Source organism: Somniosus microcephalus, chromosome 11 (genome assembly GCF_052327205.1).
Source record: "Somniosus microcephalus isolate GS21.2 chromosome 11, FLI_Smic_1.0, whole genome shotgun sequence".
NCBI lineage: Eukaryota > Metazoa > Chordata > Chondrichthyes > Squaliformes > Somniosidae > Somniosus > Somniosus microcephalus.
In genome coordinates, this window is record NC_140997.1 from 136,468,791 (window position 1) to 136,493,573 (window position 24,783).

The window sequence follows — 24,783 nt, forward strand, 5'->3', positions numbered from 1 at the left end:
TCCCTGACTGTGATTGGCTGGCTCGGTTTGACAGTTGGACGGTGCCGCGTGCGGGACGGTGACGAACAATGATTGGACGTTCGGGTTTGATTGGCAGTCAGGGAGCTGGTCTGCTACGACGGATCTGGGCTCCGATTCGATGTCCGGCTAAGAATGACAGCACGGGGGGCGGGCGTTAGTGAGAGAGCCCAGCTGTGATTGGTGGAGCCGAGAAGCGGGGAAGGGGGCGGGGTGGCTATCTCAGGCCGCAGCTGCAATCAGCGCAGTCGCGGCTGCGAGTGGAATGGATGTAGCGGCCGGCCGGGAGACATTGCTTGGTGCCGGATACAGTCCCGCAGCGGTCGGGGTAAGCAGCACTCGGCGCAGCGCCGTTTAGGTGCAGGCGGAACGCGGGGAAAGCCCGGGCTGTGTGGGTCTCAGGGTTTCCCTTTCAATCAGAGCGGAGGTGCCGGCTCCCTGTCCCCCACCTCGCTCAGTCCCTGGCCGGCGGCCAGCGCACCGCTCGCATTCCGCTCTGATCAGCTGCCGCCCCGGCTTCAGTTTTGAAAGGCAGCCGCCCCGGCTTCAGTTTTGAAAGGCAGCCGCCCCCTTCATTGTTGCCAGGATCAGGCCGCCGCTTCAAAGTGACCTCCAGCCGCTGCAAGTTTTGCGGGCTTGAAAGGAGCCGAGCCGGGCTGGGCTGGGTTGCCCACCTGCCTTGGCATCCAGAGTGGGTGGTCCGGGTTTGTGTGTGTGTGTGTTCACACTGTGCCCAGCACCCAGTGCTACTCACCCAACCCCAAACATGGGCTGTACCTGGAGAGAGCTTCCCATTGTTGGGGTGGACACTACTCCTGTGCCTGGCAGTGGGTGCTGGCTTGTGATGAATTGAGTCTGGCACAAGAAAGGGCATCACCCATTAAAGTGGGGTGTTTAGTTACCTCTATTGTATTGGTACCAACATGGTAAATAAGCCCAGTGACAACTGTGTTAGATAAGCGATACACTTGCTGCTTAACTGACCCCCTAAGATTACTTGGTTAATTAATTATTGATCTATTTCTCTCTTTTTTAATGAGTACTTATGAAAATGTGGAACTTTTTAAAGAGAGTGTATCGCCATCAGGGAAAGGGTTGTTTCGGAGGATGTGCTAGAGTTTTTGAAGGGGGCTCGATGGCCAAATTAAGCCGAGTGTCATATTTCTTGCCGCAGCAGGTTCAGCATCTGAAGCCACACCATCACTACTGTGATGTTTTCCTGCAATTAGATGTTTCAACCAATTTAATTGACCAATGTTAAAACAGAGATTTGTGACAGTGATGCAGTGATATCATATGAAGTGACAAGGAGGTCACGGCAGCCTCTTATAGAAACCATCCCACGATCAGAACCTGGTTAAAATAATCTGGGTCCAGGTGCTAGAGATAACAATGATTCTTTGGGCTGCTTAAACTGAATGAAGAGGTTACCAAGAAGCATCAAAAACTGCAAGTGCTGGGAATCTGAAGCAAAAACAGAAAATTTTCAACACTCAACATGCCAGGCAGAATGTGGAGAGAACAGAGGAGTCTATGTTTCAGCAGACTGTAGGTCTACATCGAAAAGTTAATTCTCCTGTTCTCTTCACAGATGCTGACTGACCTGAGTGTTTTCAGTTTTCGTTGAAGGAGTTACTAAGATTGACTTGGTTAGGAAGGTTGTTTAACATGGGTTAGCGATTCTCCTTGGGGAGGAGAGAGAGAGAGACTCTTTGTAATTGTGTCACTCTGTCTAAGTGCCTTGTACCATTGGGATTGGCCATCCATCCCAATCTGATCAGCACTCTTTGATTTTTTTTTCAAAATGTTAATTCAGTAGGGCAAAGTGATGAAGCTAATTTAAAATACTTTGTAACTGATTTAAAACCTGCCCATGTGGCAGCATCCTGGTGAGGTGGGTCTGAGTGGTGGGATTGCCCCAGAACCAACAGAGTTCTTGATCTCTGCCCCTTCTTACTGATTACCTTGAGTAGTATTGGCCAATGCCTAGGAGCAGAGTAAATGGCTGCAGTCTGGCTTGGAGAGGAAATAAAGCCTTGTCTGCTGTAAGAAAGAAAGACTTGCATTTATATAGGGCCTTCCATGACCTTGCAGCAATGTGGCAGCCATGCACACAGTAAGGTCCCACAAACAGCAATGTGATAATGACCAATTAATCTGTTTTAGGGATTCTAGTTGAGGGATAGATATTGGCCAGGAGAACTCCCCTGCTCTTCTTCGAATAGTGCCGTGGATCTTTTTCATTCTCCTGAGAGGGCAGGCGTCTCATCCGAAAGACAGCACTTCCAACGGTGCAGCACTCCCTCAGTACTGCATGGCTGAGCCATAATTGAACCACGGCTAACATCTAATTTAAATGAGAAATCTGGTGGTGAACTGCCCTTTAGGTGGTGGAGCACCATTAAATGGAGCGATTGACTTGTCCCATTTGTGTCTGTCACAGTGCAAGAACCAGCCTTTGTCTGCTTCCCTTCCCTCCCCTCCCGCACTATATAAATGCAAGTTGTTGTTGAGTGGATTGTCCTTCCCTTTAGCAGTGTATAGAGAGGGAGTGGAGATGAGCTATGCTATCTCCTGTGTCAGTGCCTGTTAAATGATGGACTGCAAGTGGCAGTTTTGGTGTGAAAATGATGCATGTGTTGTGTGCTGGTACAGTTTGGAATCTGGCCATGCTTAACTCCGTGTTGCGTGTTAATCTGTTTGTTGCAGTAGTGTGATACCAAATATCTGTCACGGATTACTGCTGTCGGTCTCTGTTTATAGACCGTGGACATTTTGTTTCAATCGGAGTTCAGAATAATGGTGGGTATGTGAAATTTTGTTACTGTGTCCAGTTGTACAACGATAAGGTACTTTTACATTTGCTGATCTCCTTTGTATAGAGATTGTAGGGCTCCTACAACCCTCGGAGAACTCTGCGTTCCTCCAATTCTGGCCTATGTGCACCCCCGCTTTCTCTGCCCCACCATTGGCGGTCATACTTTCAGCAGTCTAGGCACTAAGCTCTGGCGTTCCTTCTCTTAAACCCCTCCACCCCCCCCTCCTTTTTAAGACGCTCTTTAAAACCTACCTCTTCTGTCCAAATATCTCATGATGTGATTCAGTGTCAGTTTTTGTCGGATTATGCTCCTGTGAAGCGCCTTTGGATGTTTTACTATGCTAAAGGCGCTATATAAATGCAAGTTGTTATAATAAGATCTAGAATGCAAACCAAACTGAATTTGAATCGTTGACATTGGGAGAGTCTTTCCATGAGTAATTTATTGCACGGGTTCTGTTTTGGCTCGGAGAGAGGTTATCCATGGGGAAAATGTAAATCTCTCTCTGGGATTAACAGTGATGAATGCTTTATAATCAAGTTCTACGTCTTGAGGTGCTGACAGAAAGTGTAACTGGCACATCTGCCTTCTGGCTGATACCTATTGAGCTCTCCTTATTAAAGAATGCAGAGTTTATGGAAAAATGGACCCAGTGTGTGTGATGAAGTCCTGCCATAGTGTCAGAAACCTCTCTGTTTTTTCATGTATTTTCATGTATTTTCAATTCCATGGGATTGGTTCCTGCATTTACACTGCTGAAACTGGTGGCATTTACATGGGTCAGTTACCTGGACATTAGGGTATTTGCACTGTAGAGAGTGGCCAGTGTAGGAACACCATGTATCTGCAGGCCTGTAGTATAAGTACCGTCCTGTAGATTTTTCTCCTTCCAAATTTGTTTGGCTTGTGTCTGCAGAGCATTTAGGCTGAAGTACTGCTGGGTACAGGCCTGTCACTGGTGGGTGTGGTGGGGGAGAAATGATGGGATCAATTTGAGGCGATGAATTAAGATTCTCACCGATCATTTAAAGAGTTTAGCTTAAATGTAATTTTATTTTTTTTTGTTTTTGTTTGTTTCAGTACAGCATCTTAGGAACAGGAGTAGGTCATTCGGCCTCTCAAACCTGTTCTGCCATTCAACTAGATCATAGCTGATCTGCACTTCAAGCCGGTTTGCCCGTCTTTACTCCATGTCCCTTGATATCTTCACCTAATGACAATCTATCGACCACAATCTTGAAAGCTTCAATTGACCGAACGTCCACAGCATCTTAAGTGGGGGGGGAAACTAAGAGAGTTCCAGATTTCAACTACCACATGTGGAAAAGTGTTTCCTGATTTCACTCCTAAATGGCCTAGCTCTAATTTTAAGATTGTGCCCACTTGTTCCGGATTCCCCACAAGAGGAAATAGTTTCTCTCTATCTACCCTATCGAATCCCTTTATCATTTTAAAAACCTCAATCAGATCACCTCTCAATCTCCTATACTCAAGGGAATATAAGCCAAGTTGATGCAACCTGTCCTCATAATTTACCCTTTAAGCCCTGGCACCAATATGGTAAACATGCTACAGGTGAGTTTCTGTCGCAGCCTGGGTCTTGGGAAAGCAAGCCAATCTTTATAACGTGCAGCCAGTTTTTCTGTAAACTGGAATATAAACTGGAAATGCTCAGCAGGTCAGGCTGCATCTGTGGAGAGAGAAACATCTTTGAAACATAATGTTTCAGGTCTTTGCCCTTTCGTCAGAACTGGAAAATGTAACAGATGCCACAGGTTTTAAGCACGACCAGAGGCAGGGAAAGGGGGAGGAGAGAACAAAAGGGAAGGTTTGTGATAGGGTGGAAGGCAGGAGAGATTTAAATAGCAAAAGTGATGGTGCAAGGGAAAAGGGGATGGTAATGGGACAAGTAAAGAAACAAAAGATGGGTCTAGAGAAGGTGTAAATGGCAATAGCAGAACCATTACCAACACCTGGGAGCAGTGGTTATGATCTGAAATTGTTGAACTTGATGAGTCTGGAAGGCTGTAAAGTACCTAATCGAAAGATGAGGTGTTAATCCCCAAGCTTGCGTTGAGCTTCATTAGAACAGTGTAGGAGATCAAGGTCAGAGTGGGACTCAGAATAAAATGGCAAGTGACTGGAAGCTCAGGGTCACGCTTGCGGACTGAACAGAAACTGTAAACTGACCTCACTGTGCGGCTGTTCCACATGTGTGCAGAGTGGCACCACCAAGAACAGTGGCCCGAAGGTACAGTGATGTGATGATAGCAGTGCATTGTTAGCGCTGGAGCAGCATGTTCTCTAGCACTAGGAAGGGCACCTAGGGGAAGTGGGGTCAGGGAACCTCAGTAAAAATAAGCATGTGTTCCTGGGCTGTCAGTGTTACACTTATCTCCCACCTGTGGAAGACTGACCTCACCTGGAGCCCCCTCCTTTGGATGATGGGAATTAGCAGGATACATTCCTCTTCATTACACTGACAGCTTTCTCCTCCCACGTACAGTTGGTTTTCTACTAGAACTGCAACTACGGGGTATATTGTCATGGAAACTGTCCATATTACAATTTCAAGAAAAAATCATAATGAAATGATAAATGGCTTAATTCCTGCTATATATATTTTTAAACTTTTATTAAACAAAGTCCAAGGCACCTCCAGTAAAGACCTTCTGCCCTGTCAGATCTACGGCACATTGGCAAATGCACGAAGGTTAAGCCTGTAGCTCCCCACTTTTCGTCTGCCCAAAAAGGGTAGGGGTGTCACCCGGGCAAGGCAATCCGTAAGACATAGATAATGCGCTACTGCAAATTGTCCACCGGGGCTTGTAGTTCAGGGCATCACCGGGGCCTGTAGTTTATGGCGTCACTGGAGCTGAAAAGAGTAGGAGAAAATAAGTTTCATGAGTTAGGGTTTAGGTTTTTAAAAATCTGTAGACTAGAAGAATGGGAGGACTCTGGGAGCTAAGGTGTTCCAGAGTTTTGGGGTACTGAGGGGGAAAAAAGTGAATAGGAGGCAACATGATTAACACTCAAATGGGAAGGATATTTCATGATTTGAGTTTGAATCTCACTCACTCGTCTCACGGAAGTGAAAGCTGAAAAGAAAAATGGTTCTCGGGTGGCGGTTACTACAGTCGATGGCCTTCCATGCACCTTGTTCCCATCCATCTTTAACCATCAGGTTTCACAACTGACCCCTTGGCCTCCAGTGGTTGAACTAAAAACGTCCGATTAATCTTTTGTGTACAACGGTCTGATGGGGAATTTTCCCCTCTTCTCTCAAAGGCAGTAGCCGCAGGGGTTCTGTGATTACTGGTGGGTTTCTGAGTCTCACCTGAGTGAGCGTTCTTCACGTGTGAGCCTACACAGTGAATGCCAATGGGCTATTGGATTGAGCGGGGTGGGGGCATCACAGCTCAGTGCTGGAGGTTGGGACTCCCTTGTGAATCGTGCTGAATGTTAGAGCAGATCTTGGTGGGAGACAGACTAAGAGTAGAAGATTAAAGCATGATCTAATTGAGATGTTTAAGATAATTAAAGGAGTTGATAGGGTAAAATAGAGGGAAACTATTTTCTCTGGTGAGGAGAGCCCAGAACAAAATTAGAGCTAGACCGTTCAGGGGTGATGTCAGGAAGCACTTCTTCACACAAAGGGTAGTGGAAATCTGGAACTCTCTTCCCTGCCCCCCCCCCCCCCCCGCCCCCCCAAAAAAGACTGGATGCTGGGTCAATTGGAGCTTTCAAGACTGAGATCGATAGATTTTTGTTAGGTAGGGTATCGAGGGATATGGAGCAAAAGCGAGTAAATGGAGTTGAGATCCAGATCAGCCATGATCTAATTGAATGGCGGAGTAGGCTCGGGGGCTGAATGGCCTACTCCTGCTCATTTGTGCCTAGACGTACTTGGCGAACTTTGAATTCTGTTCAACTTTTACCTTCAGGATCACCTTACTGTTGTGTGTTTTACGAGGCAATATTTCATAATCTATTAACTACATAACAGGTGCTTTTCAAGGACTCGTGCAAAGAGATTGGCTGGATAATCAAAGCAAGAAGTGAAGAATGAGTGTCAGTCAGAGAGATGGGGCTCGTATGTTACTTGCAAAAGCAAATATGGCTGACATTTTCTTGGCAAGCGCTGAGAGTGGACTGAAGTGCAGTTCATTCTGACCTTTAGGATGAAGGATAGTTTAAGAGCTGCAATCTCTCTTCTAGTACAGTTACACTTGAGTGCAACCCCAATGCACAAGTACAGTTACCTTTATTGCATCTAGCTTTGTATCTCTTTGGTGTGGAGTCACTGTGATTTCCTCAGTAGGTTAGAATGGACTGCAGTTCATGCCTCAGTTATACTGGTACAACATTTTTGGACTAGTGCAGGGTACAGTGGGGAGTTGCACTGCCCTCTCGCACCAATCCAGGGTGACCTTTATGCATGCCTGTCTAGAACTCTTGCATACAGCTCTGCTCAACGACCTCTGACCGCTGAATTGGACCTTATTTTCCCATTAGAAACTCAAAAGATGGCCTTCGATTTCCAGTGGTACAGGATCATGTCCAGGTAGTTTTGCACCTCTAGGACAACTCTGAATTACTTGTTAATTTCCATTGGCGTTGCACACGGAATCACCAAGAACCAAGTGTAGCCTTCAGGTGAAGTGGACATCGCGGGCGGGGGGCAATTGGAGCAGGGTGTGTAGATGTAATTTAGTCCCCATTTTAACAGCATATTTTTCTTATACTTTGATTTACTTAATGACAGTTTAGAAAGCGGAGAAGTAGTTAGTTGTTTCTCTACAGTATAGGCCGAGGAGCTGGGAGACACAAAACTGGGGTGCTACAGTCCAGCTGGTGGCGAGGAGGTGTAATTACAGTGTGACGAGTTTACTGAGGCAGTTTTCCATTATAAATGTGGACATAGGAATTTTTAATGGGAGAAGTGTGACAACAGCAGAGTACGGTTTTGTAGACAGGAAGTGCATGCAAACGTTGATAGTTTTTAATCTAGATTGTGAAGACTTATGGTTATATTCTATTTGGTGTGGCACGAAAAATCAAATTGCAACAGAATTTTAACTTGAGCCTATAACTAACTGAGGGCAGTATAAAGCAGTGCGATGTTCTTGCCCAGATCATTGGGGATTCTGGCCTGTTTCTTGGGATTGCGTGAGTTAACTGTTTGACGCGGTCATGTGTAACTTTTGGTCAGTGTTGTTTACAGCTGACACAATGCAGATGCTGGAGTTGCCCCCAGAATGCCTGCGGAGCTCAAAGTCAGCATTGTTCCAACATCTTTCCCCCTCACTAAAAATGTCAGAATGCATTGGGTTCTCTCTCGTTGGAAAGTGCAAAAGGGAGCGTCTCCTGCTTCTGAATTAAAAAAGAACAGAATGTAATGGCTGAAAGGTCATTTGTGAGGACACAGCACACAGATATGTATAGAATGGGCAGGCCATTCAGCTCATCTAGCTCCTCCTTCCTTCTATAGTGGCCTATGAACCCACCCACCCCCGCCCCACAATCACACCACCCTATCTCCCTTGACTGACGCCAGAGTTTTGACCTCCGTAATCTACCCAGAAGAACACTCCAGATATTGCCCTGTGTGAAGAGAGGCCCACCCCGACAGCAACCCTGAACCTGACTTTCCCCAGTTTGCCGGTTGCCTTGAAATAGTGTCCCGGATTAACCTTTCCCATTCCACTCCATACCTCGTCTCCTCTCTGCAAGGTTCTCTGCTCATGCACCTCATTTCAAAGCTGAGGATTCTGGGGTTTTTCCTGACCTTTCCTGCTGACTCCTTCTGAGGTAGGCCCAGTTTGCAGGCAACTTCTGTTATAATATCCGAAGTTCTCCTGACAAAGCCATTTTGTGTATAATTTCACTTGCATGTTGAAAGCAGCTTTGATCGTGGACATTGATGGTTGTTGAAAGACCATCAGATTGTGATGTGCTATATACTGCTGCTTAAATACAAGTAATTCTGAGGGACTCTTCCCTCCCCTTCTCCCCCTACCTTCCCCTCTCTTTCCCGTTCCCCCCCCCCCCCCAATTTTCCCACATCCACATCTGAAGATGCCAATCCATGGTGGGGTATAGATCTGCAGTTGTTGCCCTCCAGCACATCAGCTGACATCCAGGCATGTAGTTCCCAATGGGAGTGATTGGATTGAGATGAGGAGCAGCAGGTCTTAGGCCGGAGGCCCTGTGGTCAACTGTAGCATCCCAACTCCTGTTTTGGCTTGATCAGCTAGCTCACCTGGGACCTTCCTGGTTCACTGTGGTGCATTTATCAATGGAGCCACAGAAAGAACCTTATTTACACCTCCCCCCCCCCCCCCCCCCCAACTTTTTAGGCGCCCCCCCAGCAAGTAGTCAGGTAATTGAGAGGTACGAGACAGCTGTCCCGGCTGACTTGCCTTCTGAACTTTTTTCTCTCTCTCTGTGAGGAGCACCTTGCCCTGCATTCACCATTTCTTTTTTCTCTCATCTCCTCGGCCATGAGAGTGGGTCAAGGGCACAAAGCCATGCCCCCTCTGGCACGCCATTGAGCTATTAGCCCATTCTGGTGAATGAGACTCCCTAAGCACAGTCATTGGGTCAGTGAAGACTGTGCAGGCTGTTCAGGTGCCATCGGTTGCTAACGTGTGCGTCCTTAAAAGTGCAGCAAGTTGCCTTGTGAAGGAACGACAATTATGTACTTGTGGGGCTGACCTTTCTCCACTGGAGACTTGGTCTCCTGTGAGCTATCGGCCCTTTCTTGCTCTTGGAGTAAATTCTCCAGTGACTGGAACTGAAAGAGAAAGCTAGAAGGGCTTTCTATGCCATAAAAAGATCAATCCAAATAGAAATCCCAATTAGCATTTGGCTCAAAATTTTTAAATCAGTAATTGAACCAATTGCACTCTATGGCAGTGAGGTGTGGGGACCGCTAACACAACAAGAATTTGCAAAATGGGACAAACACCCAATTGAGACCCTACATGCAGAATTCTGTAAAAGTATCCTCCGGACTCAAAGGAAAACCGTAAACAATGCATGCAGGGCAGAACTAGGCCAATATCCACTAATAATCACTATCCAAAAAAGAGCCACCAAATTTTGGAAACACCTAAAAATGAGCAACCCCCACTGCTATCATTACGAAGCCTTGAAATGCCAAGAGAGGACCATAAAGAAGAATACCCTCAGTCAACTAGTCCTGGGACTCAGTGAAGCAACCACTAACACTACTAACAATAACCAGCCCCAGGACAGTGACATCGTAGCACAGAGAATTTGACCCAACACAATTGTCACTAAGCAAAAGGAAAAATACCTGTCATATTGGGCAGAAACAACAAAAACCCAAAACAAACTCAATTGCTACTTGGTCCTAAACAGACAATACAACATGGCTGAATACCTGACCATGGTAAAGGATAGCAAACTGAGGAAAAACCTTGACAAGGTACAGACTTAGTGAACATAGCCTGGCGATCGAAAAAGGCAGACACAGACAGACCCAGCTGCCAAGAGAGGACAGGATATGCTCTCACTGCAGTCAGGGAGTGGTGGAGATAGAGATGCACTTCCTCACAGCTTGTGGGAAATATCAGGGGCATCAGGGAGAATTTCTACCAAAAATTCTCACAAATATGCCCTGAATTCAGAAATCTGAATGACAACCAAAAACTCCCATACCTACTAGGGGAACAGAGAAACTGTGTAACCTTAGTGGCACACTATGTTACAGCTTGCCATAAACAGAGGGACAACCAGTAAACCTAAGAAAAGAGTATATACAAATTATACGAATGTATATTTATACACTCAGGGATATATCTGTTTATACACTGTATGAATAGATCTGTGTTTGTGTTCAACCATAAATGTGTTTCGATGCTTTGGCAACATAAGATGTACCTTATCATGCCAATAAAGCGATTTGAATTGAATTGACTGGCCTCGCTGCGGTGTGACAGATTGGTGAGAAACAACGGTGCTTCCACAATTTAAAACAAAGTGCTGTTTTTCCAGTCTCTGTCTCTTCCCCGGTTCCCCTCCGAAGATATTGGCTCTTGGGTGTGGTTCCACAGGCATCGGCCGCCCTTCAGTGCTCTTGCCGAGTGTCATCTGTTCGCGTGAGCCTTGACCGGCACCCTGTTCAACCGTGGGAGCATCGCAATTGAGCTAATCCCATATTGGCCTGATCTACATGCTCACACGCACACCCTTAACAAGAGTTACTGGATAATCGGGAGCTTTCCCCTGCCCCCTGCCTAGCCAAGGGCAATTGCAGCACCCCTACTGACACGTTGGTTGAGATCGGGCATCTCAACACAGCCTGGGTGTTGAACCTGGGGTCTTCCTGCAATATGCTCCACAGCGGGGAGGGAACCTGTTTTTTGCAGCACTGACAAAGCGACCTTGCCCCTCTAATAAACTTTGAATGCTTAAGGACAGGAAGGGAGAAAATGGAAGGAGGGGAGCAGGAGACTAGATGCTGCATAAACCAAAGGGTCTTAGTCCCGACACAGTTAGCACTGATTCTAATTTAAAAAACGAAGTGAGCAGTGGAAAGCACAGCCTACAGGCCCCAATAATTGGGCGGGGGTGGGGAATGAGCGGGTTAAAGTAGCTGAGTGTATTCAGTGATTAAAAATATTCCGGGATATTCTTAGCGCAGGTATTTTTAGCCAGCGTGGACAGCTTGTAGTAAAGGAGCAGGTTTAAGCTGCCTGATCGAAGCTATTAATTAACGGTGTAGTATAAGCTTGTGGCCTTTGGGTGGCTAATTCAGTGTCTGTGCAGTGTTTTTTTTGTTCCTCTTTGATTGCCGAGCATTGAATGAAGCAGGAGACGCTCCCATTTGCTCTTCAGTGTCGAGATTCCTGCTATGTGTCTTTGCTCACTGTACACGGCAGAGTTGAATGGTTTGGCCTGCACCGTGGAGGTGAAAGGTCGCGGCAACACCCATGATGGGAGGGAGGTTTGCAGGCCGCTTGTTTCAAAACTGTTCAGATCCATCGGCAGAGCGACCTCATCTAATGATGCATGCACCTGTATTTATTTCTCATTGCAGTTAGCCTTAGGCGGGGGGCCTTCCCCAGAGGGCCCAGTGCCCCTCCATAGCAACCGCTCTGAGGTGGACTGTGGTTGTGCCCCCTCCCCAAAGGTTGCTGACACTGCTCCTTGACCACCCCACCCCTCATCGGAACCCCACCCCTCATCGGAACTCCAAGAACTTGCACTTCCCCAACCCACCCCCCAAGCAAAAATAAAAAATGTTTAACTTAATTAGCACCCTGTACTAAGCCATACTGCTCAACAGGCCCAAGGGTTCACTCATGTTTCGAAGCTTGATATTTAAAAAAAAAAATTTCATCCTTGTGTTCACTTCCCTCCATGGCCTCGCCTCTCCCTATCTGTCTAACCTCCTCCAGCCCTTCAACCCAACAAGATCTCTGCTCTCCTCCAATTCTGGCCTCTTGAGCATCCCCGCTTTTAATCACTCCAGCATTGGCAGCTGGAGCGCTTCAGCTATGAAGAGAGACTGGACAGGCTGGGGTTGTTTTCCTTAGAGCAGAGAAGGCTGAGGGGGGACCTGATTGAGGTGTACAAAATTATGAGGGGCGTAGATAGAAAGGTACTTTTCCCCTTAGTAGAGGGGTCAATAACCAGGGGGCATAATGTCAAGGTAAGGGGCAGGAGGTTTAGAGGGGATTTGAGGAAAAACTTTTTCACCCAGAGGGTGGTTGGAATCTGGAACTCACTGCCTGAAAGGGTGGTAGAGGCAGGAACCCTCACAACATTCAAGAAGCATTTAGATGAGCACTTGAAACGCCATAGCATACAAGGCTACGGACCAAGTGCTGGAAAGTGGAATTAGAATAGACAGGGCTTGATGGCCGGCGTGGACACGATGGGCCAAAGGGCCTCTTTCTGTGCTGTATAACTCTGACTCTATGGCTGTGTGCCTTCGGCTACCTAGGTCCCAAGCTTTGAGATTACATCCTGAAACCTCTCCACCTCTCTGCTGCTCTCCCCTCCTTTAAGACGCTCCTAAAACCTACCCCTCTGACCAAGCTTTTGGTCACCTGTCCCAATATCATCTTATGTGGTTTGGTATCAAATTTTGTTTGATATGCTCCTATGAAGTGCCTTGGGTGTTTTATTATGTTAAAGTTGCTATATAAATACAAGTTGTTGTTGACAACTGTGGAGTAATGCCTAGTTACATGCAGTGATTCAGCTGCTAAGTGTGTGTATGTGTATTTTAGACCGGATAGATGGACGAACGAAAAGGGGTTAAAGGGATCTAGGCACAGGATTGTTAAATATGATTCGGAACTATTTTCTTGTGTGGGGAGGGTAAATACCAATGTGGACTGGTTGGGCCAAATGGTCTATTTCCTTGTGATAACTTCGATGTATATCTTTGCTGTCGGGCCTGGAGCTGGAGTTTAGCTGCTCAGTTGCTGGGAGTTATTTTGAGCATTTGTGTTCTGGAGTGTGATTTATGGCACTGGGGGTGGAGGGGGTGGGGTAGTGGTGGCTGATGCTGGGTTTGAATGTGCTGCATGGAGTTAGCTTTATTTTGAGGTATGTGTAGTGCAGTATTAATTTATCTCCCTATCCCTAACTATTGAAGGGTTTCTATATTGGGGGTGGCCGTGTGGTGCAGTTTGGTTTCTCTTTGAACTAGAATATGTTTGTACATCGAAGGCAGTGATGTGGAATCTTGTCAAAGGTGAGGTTTGGGATGGTCTAAAGTAGTCCTGTGGCAATCAATGCTCACCTATATTCTCTCCTTTCCTCACTCGAAGGCGATCAGTTTGATGGGGTGCAGTTCCAGTAGGTGACGATGATGCTGTGGTACTTCATCCAAGTGGTTGTTCCTCGGTGCATGTCGGTAGGCTATTCGACTGCGCGGAGAGGGTAGCAATCTTAACCATGCCTGATTTTCCCTCCCCACTCCCCTCCTCCCAACCTCGTCCTCGCCCAATACTTTGCAGCAGAGGTGGTTGGATAGTGATCAGGAGTAGGAAGCAATGTTCTCCCTAAAGTGCGTGGCCCAATTTAAAGGGACCGCGCACACAAAAAATTAAAAGGCACACTGGTAGGATGCCTGGCTGGTATTATTCCCCTTCCTTCCTGTTTAGGCCAATTGCAGCACCCCCAAATGCTGCACTGGCAGGGATCCCCTTGCCCAGTGCAGACTGGAGATGGAACCTGGGATCATCTTGATCTGACTGCACCAGTTGGTGTGTGGGCTGAGCCATTTATTGAGTGCTTCTTGAACAGCCCCCCCCCCCCCTCCCATTTGTCTGTCCCTGGATTTTTAATTCTACTCCCACTCTTGCGCGAGAAATGAAGTGGTGTGAGCCAGCACTGAGCTGTGACTTTCTGTTGCCATATTAAAAGCAGGTCAGGGCAACTCTGCCTTCTACATGCCGATGTTAGCTGGGCCTGCTTATTTAAAAAAAAAAAAAAAAAAAATATTCTGTGGGTTGTTAATGAATAACTGATCTGCAGGGAGACCTTAATCAGGACATGGGACTGGTAATGTGAAGCTCGTGCTCAATGTGAATATATACATCCTCGGGTATACTGTGATAGATTAGACACTCTGCCGATATGATCCATACTGTACCCTGCTCTGTGTATACTGCACAGTACACCAGTCTATGTACAATACCCTACCCTGCTCATACTCTCTGTACACTTATCTAACCCAGTCCTGACAGTTGTTGAGGTGAAATCGAAACCTATGTCTTCCAAAGACGTCACTCTTGGAATTCTGCAGTCTGTCACTCGCTGTACGGAAACTGGGATAATCCAGCCTTTCGTTGGCGAGGGATTAAAAAGCCGGGAACGGCACCTGGTCCCAGCCTGGCAACATTCCACAGCAGGTTGGGACAGGGATGGAGAGGCCTCGGTGGCACAAGCAGCAGAAAGTCTACTGAAGGGGGGAAAAAGACTTGCATTTAAAAAGCATCTCATCATGTCCCAGAGTGATTCACGTGCAATAAATCACTTTGAATTACAGTCAGTATGTAAGGTAGGTGAACCGGGGGCCATGGGTGGCGAGGAGGTGGGTTGCAAATGGTCCCATGGCAGTATTACGGGCATCACTGGGAATTGATATCCAGAGCCTTGTACAACAGCCCTGTAACATTCATGTGACGCACTGGGTCTGTTTTACTGCAGCCATTGCTCTGTGTGGAGTTTGCACATTCTCCCCGTGTTTGCGTGGGTTTCCTCCGGGTGCTCCGGTTTCCTCCCACAGTCCAAAGATGTGCGGGTTAGGTTGATTGGCTATGATAAATTGACCCTTAGTGTTAGGGGGATTAAATACGTGGGGTTACGGGGATAGGGTGGGATATGTGTTGGTGTAGGGGTTACGGGGATAGGGTGAGATATGTGTCGGTACAGGCTCGATGGGCCGAAATGGCCTCTATCTGCACTGTGGGGTTTCTGTGATTTCTGTGATAAGTTGCCAGTACACCATCGTGCATCTCTAGGGAATCGAGACTTATTGCATTGCCCCCTACTCTAACGCCTTCTTTCTCCCAGGACCGCAAAACTGGAGCTCTTCACTTAGCTCCTGCAAATCTACAGGCTTTCGAATCCCAAGCTCGTTGTCGCTGAGTGTGCTTTGCTCAGGCAGGAGTAGGCCCTGCTGCTCGGTGCCTGATTAAGAATGGCGCCAGGGAGAAGCATGGCGGCAGAAGGCTGGTCTAGCCTAAACTGCTGCAGCAATGTGAAGAAAGTCTTTATTCTCTTCAACCTTGCTTTCTCAATAAAGACTGAGGAGCATAGAAAAAGGAGGTGCCTTTGGATCTCCCAGGCAAAAAATCTGCTCTCTGTATCTGTTCTTCTCTCCCAGTGTAACTTGGGAATTCTACTCCTTGGATCTGCACCCAGCAACTTTTACGTGATGGAATGGGCATTTTCCTGACTGCTGATGGGCCAAGTTGGACAGCCTCAAGGTCTCTTTTCCCTCCCCCTTGCTGGTGGGGGCAGTACCTATTTTGATTGCACTCAACTGAGTTTGTTGCTTGCACCAAGGTCTGGACAACCAGTAGAGTAGGCCTTGGGTGCCATGGTAACCGCAACTACTCCTGGCCACCTTGCTGCTGATGGAAGCAGTGGCCCACTCTTGGCAGAGGGGGGCCCACACTTTTCGCTTGGCCTGGTGGCATCTCACTGGTCACTCTGTGCTTCAAAAACGGTGAAGCTTAGCGCCGGGGTGGATTTATTATTTCTGGTTGGTTGAGCTGGTCATGTTGGGAGTTACGGTCAGTCACTCTGTCCCATCACCTGCTGCACACAGGTTTTACAAATGTGCTAAAGAACAGACCTTCCTGCACACACTCCTCTGAGTCAGAAGGTGGTAGGTTCATGTCTCATTCCAGAGACTTGAGCACAAAATCTGGGCAGTACTGAGGGAGTGCTGCATTGTCGGAGGTGTTGGCTTTCAGATGAGACGTTAAACCAATGTCCTGCCTGCCCCCTCAGGTGGACGTAAAAGATCCCATGCCACTATTTTGATGAAGAGCAGGGGAGTTCTCCCCAGTGTCCAGGTCAATATTTACCCCTCAACCAATGCCTAAAAAAACAGATTTGGTCATTTGCATAACTGTGGGAGCTTGCTGTGTGCAAATTGGCTGCTGCGTTTCCTACATTACAACAGTGACTGTTCTTCAAAAGTACTTCATTGGCTGTAAAGCATTTTGGGATGTCCTGAGATTATGAAAGGCGCTATATAAATGTAAGTTCTTTCTTCCCTTTCTTCCTACACGGTTTGTATGTGATCCTGAACTTCCACTGCTGCCTTTGTTCCATTGTTTTCCCAGACATCGCTCTTCACTTCCCCTGGGATCTTGTGATATGGAGGTGGCGGAGATGAGGGAGCAGTCATGTGACCGCTCAATGAAGTAATATGTCGGTAGAGATTTACACCGCCATCTTCATATGCAGCAAGGCCTCTGTGGTATAAAGGGGACAGGGCTACATGTAGGCCTGTGTTAAAACCCAATAAACAAGGTACTGACTGCTTGCTGTTTTCTGCCTGTACACAAATGTAATTTGTGCACATGCACCAGTAGTCTCTCACGCAGAGTTGGATTTGAAAGGTTTCAGCCAGGCCAAGAGTCAAAACTAGCGCTGGTTTACCAAACTGTATCTTTTGTCGTTGAAGAATGTATGCATGAAATGTCTGCTCATTGAAGTGAAACACCCAATGCACTTTTAATGCTGTTGCACCTGTTGTTTTCATTATCAGCTCTAGCCTCGAACAAATTGGTCTGGTATATGTCGGCAGGAATTGGGCCTTATAACAGCAGTATTGTCGACGTGGTTGTAGGACCTGGGCCGAATGACAGCAGTGATGTCAGTATTTGGTGGCAGGAACTGGGCTGCGTGACATTGGTGCTGCCTCCATGTGGTGTTGGGACCTGGGTCTAGTGATATCAGTGTTGTCTATATGTGGCGGTGGGACCTGGGCCTACTGATACCGGTGTTGTCTATATGTGGCGGTGGGACCTGGGCCTAGTGATATCGGTGTTGTCTATATGTGGCGGTGGGACCTGGGCCTAGTGATACCGGTGTTGTCTATATGTGGCGGTGGGACCTGGGCCTAGTGATACCGGTGTTGTCTATATGTGGCGGTGGGACCTGGGCCTAGTGATACCGGTGTTGTCTATATATGGCGGTGGGACCTGGGCCTAGTGATACCAGTGTTGTCTATATATGGCGGTGGGACCTGGGCCTAGTGATACCAGTGTTGTCTATATGTGGCGGTGGGACCTGGGCCTAGTGATACCGGTGTTGTCTATATATGGCGGTGGGACCTGGGCCTAGTGATACCAGTGTTGTCTATATATGGCGGTGGGACCTGGGCCTAGTGATACCAGTGTTGTCTATATATGGCGGTGGGACCTGGGCCTAGTGATACCAGTGTTGTCTATATGTGGCGGTGGGACCTGGGCCTAGTGATACCGGTGTTGTCTATATATGGCGGTGGGACCTGGGCCTAGTGATACCGGTGTTGTCTATATGTGGCGGTGGGACCTGGGCCTAGTGATACCGGTGTTGTCTATATATGGCGGTGGGACCTGGGCCTAGTGATACCGGTGTTGTCTATATGTGGCGGTGGGACCTGGGCCTAGTGATATCGGTGTTGTCTATATGTGGCGGTGGGACCTGGGCCTAGTGATACCAGTGTTGTCTATATGTGGCGGTGGGACCTGGGCCTAGTGATATCGGTGTTGTCTATATGTGGCGGTGGGACCTGGGCCTAGTGATACCAGTGTTGTCTATATGTGGCGGTGGGACCTGGGCCTAGTGATATCGGTGTTGTCTATATGTGGCGGTGGGACCTGGGCCTAGTGATACCAGTGTTGTCTATATGTGGCGGTGGGACCTGGGCCTAGTGATATCGGTGTTGTCTATATGTGGCGGTGGGACCTGGGCCTAGTGATACCGGTGTTGTCTATATGTGGCGGTGGGACCTGGGCCTAGTGATACCGGTGTTGTCTATATGTGGCGGTGGGACCTGGGCCTAGTGATACCGGTGTTGTCTATATATGGCGGTGGGACCTGGGCCTAGTGATACCAGTGTTGTCTATATGTGGCGGTGGGACCTGGGCCTAGTGATACCGGTGTTGTCTATATGTGGCGGTGGGACCTGGGCCTAGTGATACCAGTGTTGTCTATATATGGCGGTGGGACCTGGGCCTAGTGATACCGGTGTTGTCTATATGTGGCGGTGGGACCTGGGCCTAGTGATACCGGTGTTGTCTATATGTGGCGGTGGGACCTGGGCCTAGTGATACCGGTGTTGTCTATATGTGGCGGTGGGACCTGGGCCTAGTGATACCGGTGTTGTCTATATGTGGCGGTGGGACCTGGGCCTAGTGATACCGGTGTTGTCTATATATGGCGGTGGGACCTGGGCCTAGTGATACCAGTGTTGTCTATATGTGGCGGTGGGACCTGGGCCTAGTGATACCGGTGTTGTCTATATGTGGCGGTGGGACCTGGGCCTAGTGATACCAGTGTTGTCTATATATGGCGGTGGGACCTGGGCCTAGTGATACCGGTGTTGTCTATATGTGGCGGTGGGACCTGGGCCTAGTGATACCGGTGTTGTCTATATGTGGCGGTGGGACCTGGGCCTAGTGATACCGGTGTTGTCTATATATGGCGGTGGGACCTGGGCCTAGTGATACCAGTGTTGTCTATATATGGCGGTGGGACCTGGGCCTAGTGATACCAGTGTTGTCTATATGTGGCGGTGGGACCTGGGCCTAGTGATACCGGTGTTGTCTATATATGGCGGTGGGACCTGGGCCTAGTGATACCGGTGTTGTCTATATGTGGCGGTGGGACCTGGGCCTAGTGATATCGGTGTTGTCTATATGTGGCGGTGGGACCTGGGCCTAGTGATACCGGTGTTGTCTATATATGGCGGTGGGACCTGGGCCTAGTGATACCAGTGTTGTCTATATGTGGCGGTGGGACCTGGGCCTAGTGATACCGGTGTTGTCTATATGTGGCGGTGGGACCTGGGCCTAGTGATACCGGTGTTGTCTATATGTGGCGGTGGGACCTGGGCCTAGTGATACCAGTGTTGTCTATATGTGGCGGTGGGACCTGGGCCTAGTGATACCGGTGTTGTCTATATATGGCGGTGGGACCTGGGCCTAGTGATACCGGTGTTGTCTATATGTGGCGGTGGGACCTGGGCCTAGTGATACCGGTGTTGTCTATATATGGCGGTGGGACCTGGGCCTAGTGATACCAGTGTTGTCTATATGTGGCGGTGGGACCTGGGCCTAGTGATATCGGTGTTGTCTATATGTGGTGGTGGGACCTGGGCCTAGTGATACCAGTGTTGTCTATATGTGGCGGTGGGACCTGGGCCTAGTGATATCGGTGTTGTCTATATGTGGCGGTGGGACCTGGGCCTAGTGATATCGGTGTTGTCTATATGTGGCGGTGGGACCTGGGCCTAGTGATACCAGTGTTGTCTATATGTGGCGGTGGGACCTGGGCCTAGTGATACCAGTGTTGTCTATATGTGGCGGTGGGACCTGGGCCTAGTGATATCGGTGTTGTCTATATGTGGCGGTGGGACCTGGGCCTAGTGATACCAGTGTTGTCTATATGTGGCGGTGGGACCTGGGCCTAGTGATACCAGTGTTGTCTATATGTGGCGGTGGGACCTGGGCCTAGTGATATCGGTGTTGTCTATATGTCACAATGAAACCTGGGTCTGGTGGCAGGAGAGTTGTCAGTGCGCTTGTTTAGTGCACTATTGTGAAAAATCACACTCAAGCTTGTATATTTGCTTAAAAGTTGTATCAATATGCTGCTTGTGTGATCTCCATTCGTCCCTTCAAATTGCTGTCGCCAATATCTGCAACTACCAGTACTTCACCCTATTCTTGATACAATTTGAATTGCTCTTCACACAACCCAAATTTTGCGAGGACAGAATGTTTAATGGTTGTGCCAGGTGAGTTAGAGTGGACGTAGTGGTTGGGGTTTCTTGTTTCTACGCTCTGCAGCCTGTGGTTTTCTGCCTGTTAAAGTGTGTGGAAGGTGGTGGGTTGGCAAGCAGAGAAGCTGAATACCCCTGCCATTGTGAATATTTTTTGCCAGCTTTCACGCAGTGGTGGAACCGGGGGTGGGGGTGGGGGGCTAGCGGGTTGTGACCCTCCCCAATCATTTGGTGATCGGCCAACGTAGCTTTGGAGGGCCATCTCCATTTCGCTCCCTGGAGCCTCTGTTGCCCATCTTCTGCCTCCAGGTTCGGCTGGCGAGTCCCATCCGGTTCCTGGCTCGGCCTTCCAACTAGGTAATGTGCCCCCTTCCTGCCAAGTCAGCCAAACCTAACTCCGCCTCTGCCTTCCTCCAAACGCTGTGACCGGTTGAATAAAGTGTGAAACCTGCAGGCCACTTCCACTGTGTGTGGGACTCTCCTCATATGGTGTTTGAGGCTCCTGGTCTTACTCTGGTGATGCTACTGCAAAGTTTAATGGTGTTTAGTTCACCTTATTTAAAGAAAGCCATTTTCAGTGAGTTGAGGGAGCAGATGGGGAAGAGGGAGAGAGCTTGGCTTGTCTGATTAAATTAAGGTCAATGATGCACAGGGGGCAGCTGAGAAAATGTGCCAGTGATAAACGTGTGTTTAGGCAGTCCCAACGCCTCATGTGAATTCGCCTGCTGGGCTGGGATTGCCGTTTGCGCAATGAATATGACACACGGTTCTCCCATGCCGTTAAGCTTCGTGAGCTTCCTTGGATGCCTTCCACCTTCTTGCTGCATCAGATCATCATAACATTCCTACATTTCTACAGTGACGACACGTCTGCAAAAGTACTTCATTGTCTATAAAGTGCTTTGGGACCTCCGGAGATTGTGAAAGGTGCTATAGCAATGCAAGTTCTTTCTTGCATTCATTAGAACAGGAGGAGGCCATTCAGCCCCTCGAGCCTGCTCTGCCTTTCTATTAGATCATGGCTGATCTGTATCTTAAATCCATTTACCCATCTTTGCTCCATATCCCTTGATTCAATGCCCAACAGAAATAAAGATCGTCCTTCGGAGACTGTTTAAAGGTGCTGTTGGAGGGCGGTGGGGTGACCTGATTAGTGTAATCCCGATCAGGCTAATTCGCATTGGCCCAGAAATTGGTGTCGGGGGCTTCCCGTGGGTGTAAGCCCCCGACCTACACTTACATAGCGCGCCGACAGTTGAAGCCTGGCCCTGCGTGGATTTCCTGTCAGTGGCCCGGTTCAGCTCCCGGCGTGCTGTGCTTGCGTGATCCAGCGGCGTAGTTAGTTCGATGAGCCAATCGGAGGTTGCAAAAGTTCATTCATGAGTTTGATAGAACTGTCAAACTCATGAAAATTCCGGGTGCCCAAAACAGTACTTAAACTTCAAATAAAAGTTTAAAAAAAAATCCCACTAATTAAATGAACTAATAACTAAAAAACTAATTTAAACAATTATTCAAATTTTTGAAAAAAATAAATTTTTAACAAATCGGGTCTAAAAATACACTTACCTTACTGTAAAGTCTTTAAAAATAATAAACCCGTGGAAAAAAATGTCTAACTTTAATTAATAGACCACTTACCTTTTAAAACTAAGTACTTACGTCTGCTTTTTTCTCGCGTAAAAACTGGAGGCCCTATCGCACGGGCAACCCTGTTTTTAAAAAACAAAAAAAAGGTGCAGACTCCTGCACGCACGCGTTCCACCTCTGAACCCCTTGGTTCAGAGGAAAGGAAATGCCGGTTTGCTGTGCATGCTGAAAACCGGCACTTCCATCGGGCCCACCCGTGAGTACACGGTGCTTACTCACGCGTTGGGACCCGAATTACTGGGCCAATGACTCCACCACAGCGAGAGTGCAGGGGATGAGTCACAGCACTGAGCATCCACCGTGAGAAATGGAGACCTCTGCGGGAGAAACTTTGCCATAAAGCTTCAAGTGTTGCAGAAATAAGAACACGAAGAGCACTCTCGTACTCGTTCGATACATTTTAGCTGTTCATGATGCAATTTCCTTCGTTACCACCTCATCCATTTCAAGAAGGTTTACCCACAAGCCCCAGCCTGCGCCATGCCAGATAAGCCCACCAGCTAATCATTGAGCCTGGGCTGCTTACAAAACCAGCCCCCTGCGAATCCCTGCACGCAGCGCATTCCTGATCTTAGAATGGGTTCGAGAGTGCAGAGGAGTTGCGAGCCGGGCTGCTAATGGTGAGGTTACTTTATGCTGATTTCACACTCTGCTTTTCACCTTGCCATTTTACCAACAAACTCTCAAAAGGTTAAAGTTTACATGCATATGAGATCAGGTGCCCAATGATGGTGTCTTACTCATTTTCAATTTGCTAATCAGAAATTTCAATTAGCCACATCTGGATTCCCAATTAGCCATGTTGGCTGAGGTATTGGACAACACTGGTTGACTGGCAGTCAGCGATTGGATGTAGGGCGATATGTTCACTCTTGATCTCATATTGCTGTAACTCGACCTTTGACATAATGTAATAATTCATCCTCTGCACGCCCTGCATCTGCCATTGGACTGGGTCCTTTGGATAGCAGCACATCCTAACATGGTTGTAATGTGAACTCGGCAATCAGTTACAGCAAATGACCCTCTGAACCCAACACGTTGGGCCCTTCTCTTCCACCTCCTCCCAGCCAGTCCTGGGTTTAAACTGCACACAGTGTGTAATTTCAGTGATTGCCCTGCTAAGGATTGGGATTCGGAAGATTTCCTAACTGACAGAAGCAGCTGTGTGACTCATTGCACATTGGGGAAGGGCACATGTGGGCATGGAATTTGTGAGCAGGCAGGGAAAGTGCAGCTCTAGCATTATAAATTAGAGTGCCAGAGGAGCAGGATCGCAAGCAACAGCTCGGCACAGTTTCCATTTTTTCCCCCTGTTCCACGAGAGGCCCGGGGTGGGGCTGAGGCTGGGGGAGGGAGGGAAACCACCCACCCAACTTAAGGATTTGTGGGGATCCAAGTTGGTATGCAGCATGAGGGAGCTCTCGCCACCACCACAACAACAACAACTTGCATTTATGTAGCACCTTTTAACGTAGTAAAACGTCCCAAGGAGTATTATAACACACAAAATTTGACACCGAGCCACATAAGGAGAAATTAGGGCAGGTGACCAAAAGCTTGGTCAAAGAGGTAGGTTTTACGGAGCATCTTAAAGGAGGAAAGAGAGGCGGAGAGGCTTAGGCAGGGAATTCCAGAGCTTAGGGCCTAGGCAACAGAAGGCATGGCCACCAATGTTTGTGATTTTAATCGGGGATGCTCAAGAGGGCAGAATTAGAGGAGTGCTGATATCTCGGGGGAGGGGTTTGTGGGGCTGAAGGAGATTACAGAGATGGGAAGGGGCAAGGCCATGGAGGGATTTAAAAACAAAGATTGAGAATTTTGAAATCTAGGTATTGCTTAACCAGGAGCCAATGTAAGTCAGCGAGCACAGGGGTGACGGGTGCACGAAACTTGGTGCGAGTTAGGACACGGGCAGCCGAGTTTTGGATAACCAAGTTTACGTAGGGTAGAATGTGGGAGGCCAGCCAGGAGTGCGTTGGAATAGTCAAGTCTAGAGGTAACAAAGGCATGGATGAGGGTTTCAGTAGCGGATGAGCTGAGGCAAGGGCAGTGATGGGCAATGTTACGGAGGTGGAAGTAGGCGGTCTTTGTTCTGCCACAGATATGTGGTCGGAAGCTCATTTCGGGGTCAGTTATGACGCCAAGGCTGCGAACAGTGTGGTTCAGCCTCAGACAGATGTTAGGGAGAGGAATGGAGTCAGTGGCTAGGGAACAGAGTTTGTGGCGGGAACCGAAAACAATGGCTTCGGTTTTCCCAATATTTAATTGGAGAAAATTTCTGCTCATCCAAAACTGGATGTCAATTTAGAGACCCCGGAGGGGTCGAGAGAAGAGGTAGTGAGGTAGAGCTGGGCGTCATCAGCGTACATGTGGAAACTGATGCTGTGTTTTCGGATGGTGTCATCAAGCTGAGAAATAGGAGGGGGCCAAGGATAGATCCTTGGGGGACACCAGAGGTAACTATGCAGGAGCAGGATGAGAAGCCGTTGCAGGTGATTCTCTGACTACGATTACATTGATAAGAATGGAACCAGGCGAGTGTAGTCCCACACAGCGTGAGCCAAGGTGAGCATGGAGAGGTCATGAGGGGAGATCAAAGAGAAACTGGAGAAAGATGAGAGTTCAGGGCTGAGGCAGGGGGCAACCTTGGAGGACGTTTTGCCCAGTGGGCTAGGGGAAGGAAGGGAAGTGGTAGAGGCAGCTGAACAGATGGTCTCAATCTTGGAGACAAAGAAGTCTGAACTCCTCACACTTGTTGTCGGATGTGAGGGTGGAGGAGACTGGAGAGAGGTTTAAGAA

At 48.1% G+C, this 24,783-nt stretch overlaps 1 protein-coding gene and 1 long non-coding RNA gene across 4 annotated transcripts in view; one reads left to right on the top strand and one right to left on the bottom strand.

Moving 5' to 3' along the window:
* The first annotated feature begins 239 nt into the window (after positions 1-239).
* dag1 (dystroglycan 1) overlaps positions 240-24,783 on the top strand; it is a 134,716-nt gene continuing 110,172 nt past the window's right edge. The window contains exon 1 of one of the 3 annotated variants that reach the window (XM_086001289.1): positions 240-346. The gene's annotated coding sequence lies outside the window, so the exon portion shown is untranslated. The remainder of the gene's footprint in view (positions 347-24,783) is intronic. The other 2 variants (XM_086001292.1, XM_086001291.1) reach the window with 2 other exon arrangements.
* On the bottom strand, positions 5,456-14,087 carry LOC147110898 (uncharacterized). The gene is made up of 2 exons (XR_015080004.1): positions 13,621-14,087; positions 5,456-5,712 (listed from the first exon to the last, which is right to left on the bottom strand). It is a non-coding gene; the product is annotated as an uncharacterized LOC147110898 (long non-coding RNA).